Raw genomic sequence first — 5,467 nt, forward strand, 5'->3', positions numbered from 1 at the left:
GACTGGGGATGTATTGGCTGACTCACATTTAAGATCAAGATTTAATCTTGCATATTCCAAACGGGAGCTGATATCCTTCTACATCCAGCCAAGCTTTTTAGCCGCTCACAGTTACTTCACATCTGCACCTCTGCAGCTCCTCCTCATGCTGTTTCTGACTGCAGATGAAAGAGTACTGACTATATCAAGCTCAAGTTTTATTTTCATATACAGGTAATGTGGCACATTACTACCGGCAATTAAAATCTTAAGCTCAGAGCCCCACAATTTTTCACCAAGAAAAATTACACACAATAGATAAGAGATTGAACTGTACAAATAAATCAAAATTAATATTAATTAAAAGAAATTAGAATAAATAAATGCAGATTATTAAAACTACTGTATATACATATACAATGTGATTGCGCAAAATAAACTGTCCTATATTTCAGTATGGAGTAGAAACTGTCCCTGAATCTGCTGGTTTGGGTATAGATCTTGCTGTACCATGGGAAGGGTGTATGGGTGGGGTGGCTGGGATCAGTGAGGGTCTTCTGAGCCTTCCTCTTACAGCGCTGTGAGTGATGTTTTTAACGAACACCTTTTTATTTAGTGTAATGCACAAACACACCAACAGAGGGCAGTAATATCCCTTCAACATACATTGTAAAATTACTATTACAACAGTGAGTAGAGGTCCTAGATGGCTGGCAGTTCAGAGCTGCTGATACTCTGTGCTGATCTGACCACCCTCCATAGAACAGCTGCCATATCAGCTTATGATACAGCCAGACAGAATACTGTCGATGCTGCATTGATAGAATTTGGTGTGTATTTTGGGATGAATGGCAAACCTGATGTTAATCCACAGGAACCTGAAGCATCTGACATCTCTGTCCCCTCAATATAAATGGGGATTTGCCTCTGCCGTGCAGTCTGTTGTTATCCCGATACCATGATGTCAGGGTTCTTACCTCTGCTCTGTAAGCAGACTCACTGATGGTGGCTGATTTAATGATTTATAGTGTTGAAAGCAGACTACAGATAAAAACAGTGAGAAGCTGAAAATGTCTGTGAAAACAGATGCCAGTTAGTGAGCACATGCTTTGACAGTATGACCTGGGATGTTACCTGGTCCAGAAACCTTATATTCAATTCAATCTCATCAAGGCACTTTATAAGGTAGACCCTACAATAATACATACAGAGAAAACGAACAATCATATTACCCTCTATGAGGAACTGCTTTGGCAACAGTGGAACCCACCCATGTTTTAATTCATGTTGTGGTTGACCAGTAAATACATATTTACTGGTCTCTGGAATATGTGTCACTCTGTATATTATCCTCCACTTTGCTCAATGCAGTGAGAAACTGTTACTGCCCGGTGCAAGCGATAGAAAAGAATGAGTTTCAGAGTGCAGCACACACAACATCATTAGTGAACTTATTTCTGTTTAAAATGAGCTCATTAGTCAAGAGATAACACGGATCCACCACTCTGTGTGCCCACTACCCAAGGAGACACTCCTGACCCTGAGTGCTGCAGGAATGTGGAATATCACTCCTCTGGTGGTGAAGGAACTGGAGGTAGAGAAGGAAATGAACCAGTATATCACTGAAGCTATTTGGGAGCTTTCACCAGAGTCACAAGGTCACATTTGAAACTCTTAGAAATATGGTATCTAACAGATACTTACTCTGGATGGCAGGGTCTTGGCCTCCAGTAAGACTTGGAGAGTTGTTCCATGTGGATATTAAATAAATACGTAGGACTGATTTCTTCCTTTGGTGCACTAGTCTGCTGATTATCTCTTGATAATGTCACCCTTTCAAATACAAATCAGTCCCAATAGTGAATCCTATATTTATTAGCATAGAAAAGAGAAATTACAGAGTAATATTACAATCAAGAAACATGGAACCGATGTTTGATTATGTGCCTCCATAGGTTCCTTACCATGGTCCAGACATTTGCATGTTACCAATTCTAAATTGTCCATAGTCCTGAATGGTTGTATGTCTTTCTGGCAACCTGTCTATGGGGCTAGAACAATGCCGTCTTAAAATGAAACTGAAAAAAAAAATTACAGGTTCAAACAGTGATGTCTTTTTCTCAAGTGAAACTGAACTTGTCCAGTCTGGGAAAACACAGGTTACCCGTGGAATGTCCTTTTATCAAAAAACATTTGTTGACTTTTCACCACTATTTGTCCCGCTAGAAGCTAAACATGTACAGACATGTTTGGACATGAGCCCATTCATGCTCCCCTCCAGACCCGTCACGTTTGCTAGTTCCTTGTTAATGAAACTGAATATTTTGTGGTGCTTAAGGTTTGAGACAATAGTGATATATTGAGTTTGATGTAATCTTTAAAACATAGTTGTTTAATTAAGAGACAATTTATTATTTAATTCTGTTTTATCATGTGTGACAATTATTTTGGTCTTCAGTGTGAGTTTATACAAAGTGGAAATATTTTGTTAAAGATGATCTGGATGGATGATATTTAATGTTGCTTTATCCTGGCACTATAGAAAATAAAGCCTTATGGGAGTATAACTATTTAAGTTAGACAATGTTGCTGTTGTGGAGTGGAAGACCTATGCAGTGGAGTTTTTCTGTTTGTATGGAAAAAAGGAGACGAGGACACTTGGAATGTATCCTTTACCAAAATAAAAATCTTATGGCCACCATTTCTTCTGTGAAAAGCTCGACATGCACGGACATTAATATATACACTCCCCTCAGAACTGGCATGTTTGCTCGTTCGTGTCCTTGATAACTAAACTCAGAATTTTATGAATCTAAATGTTTAGAGACACTGGTGAGGTACTGACCTATGTGTTTCTTTGAAATGTAGACGTTTAATTCTAGGCTACATCTCCTATTGAGTCTGTTTGTCATATGAATAAGAATCAGAATACTTTATTGATCCCTAGGGGAAATTATGTTGGTTACGGTGCTCCAGTATAAACAGTAAAAAAGAAAGTAAGAAAAAGTAAGTAGGGCTGGGCAATATGGCCTAAAATCCATATTGCCGTATAATTTGAAGCATGTGCGGTAACAATATATATCGCGATATATTATTTTCTTCTGTATACCGTATTTTCTGCACTATAAAGCGCACTTAAAATCCTTTAATTTTCTCAAAAATCGTCAGTACGCCTTATAATCCGGCGCACCTTATGTATGAATTCTGGTTGTGCTTACTAACCTCAAACAGATTTTATGTGGTACACGGCGCTCAAAAATCTGTCAAAAATGTTTTAGTATGACTTTGGTAAGCTACCAAGCCGCACTACTTGATGGACTGTCAGAGCGTTATAACTATCGTAGTCAGGAGCCTCGCAGAGTAACCTGGGTACAAAACTCCGTCCCTTCAGGTCCCAAAGTCAAACGAACACTGCGACACACTGAGAGTTAAAAACTGTCTAAATTCTTTCATGTTTAATAACATTGCTGCTTTACCAGGTGTAACAATTAAGTTTGCCATCCAGGCATCAATGAAAACACAATTTATTACATTTAACAGAGTTAAACTTGTACCATATAAGGAGTTGTTTATATCGAAACTGTGTGACGTGTGAAGTACCAAAATAACACCATATCAGACACATATTGAGCTTCTAATGTTAAAGTTTCTGCAACTGGCTTTGGGCTGTGCAGGGCTCTCTCTTCCGGAAGATGATTGAATAAAAAATTATAAATGTTTTGACCACTCCTGGATCAGGCAACACTATAGATCAACTTACCTCAGAATATATAAAGCATATAAACAGTTACAGCAATATGATGCAACAAACACAGCAGGTACTGATCCAAAATACTCAAAGCTTCATAGAACTGAAACAAACATTTATTTTTAGCTCCATTCTGCTGCTGATACAGACTTTAGGTTTCTGAACATTACACTTGTTGCTGCCTTTCATAGTGTGTAACTTGAAGGCCCTGAGTACTTTCTCCCACACTGAAAACACTGGAATGATCACATTATTTGAACATTAGCTAATAAGACTGATTCAGGACAGACAGTTATGTTAAACTTTCCTAGCAGTCCTTCACAAACAGGGAACAGTCTGTCTATTCTCTCCATCTGTCAGCTGCTGCTGGCTCTTCCTCCTCCTCTTCCTCACACACTGCTGAGTTTGTCCTGGTGGATCATCAGGGGTGCAAAGCCTCACAGATGATGTGCAGCAGTGGCTCCCTCAGTCTGTCCTCACTCTGGACACTTGCAGTCGTCACACATGGAAATCAAATGTGTGATAAGCTGCAGGATTCAAACACAAGTGTAATTTATAAACACATGTTCATACTTTTATTCCACAATCAGAGAGAAAGAAACAGAGAGAGAGTGCAGGACAGACAGACAGGTGGCAGTCTCAGGTGTACACACTGCTACACAACAGCACCAGAGAAGCAGGATTTAGTGTTTGTGTTATTACGAAACAAGAAGAGTTCCAGATGGTGCAGTGGACACATGTGTGACTGCTGTGATTAAAGCATCTTTCTTTCAGCTTAACGAGTGAACCGTCAGCTCGTTCAAACACACGTTAAAGTCCGTTTGGCTCGACAACACCGAACAGAGGCAGCAATATAACACAGCTAACATTAACAGTGCAGTGAATCCTGCTTGTGCCGTGATATTCAGGACTGCAAACCGAGCAGCATCACTGACTTTCAGCTTGTTGTGTTTGTGGATATATGACTGACTTATCCATAAAATCCATAAAATTATTATCCATAAAATCATCACAATCTCTGTAAGATTAAGGTCGACTACATATATATATTTTGAAGTAGAGGCTTTAAAACCAAGTTAACGCTGAAAGTACAAACATCACTAATGTCACATAACTTTGCCGACATGTGGCCAACAGTAATGATTTAATGTTCTTCGTTATTAAACATTCGCACATAAATAAGTGACATCATATTCAGTACTTACTTTTGACAGTTCACTCTTCGGCCGCTCCCTTCTGCCTTCTGCCGTATTTTGCGGCAAAATTATCCACACCCACCGCCGCGGTATGAATTGTGGGATATATGGGACCACGAAGCGTGCACCGGACCACGCTTGATATTTGGGGAAATCAACGGCGCATTTGGAGTATGCATTTGAAGTACACTTCGAATTGGGACTGCCCTTGTTGCGTGGCGGTGACGTAATCGCACTCAAAATGCGTACTTCAAGCGTGCGGTCTCTTAATTGGGACACAGCCTGAGAGACAGCTTTATCCATCAGGTGTCAGGATGCTGAATATATGCTCCCTCTCGGCGGTGTCATCAGGAGGCATGGAGTGAACTTCCACAGTTACGCTGATGACACGCAGCTGTACATCTCCGTGTCTCCTGATGACACCAGACCAATGGATGCCCTCTTTAACTGTATCTTGGATATACGATCTTGGATGGCAGAAAACTTTACAGCTTAACCAGGACAAAACTGAAGTTTTAATCGTCGGTCCCGAGGCTCAGAGAGA

This window comes from Rhamphochromis longiceps, linkage group LG3 (assembly GCF_057381845.1).
Source record: "Rhamphochromis longiceps isolate RC_006_pf linkage group LG3, R_longiceps_female_GT1.1, whole genome shotgun sequence".
In the NCBI taxonomy this organism is placed as follows: Eukaryota; Metazoa; Chordata; class Actinopteri; order Cichliformes; family Cichlidae; genus Rhamphochromis; species Rhamphochromis longiceps.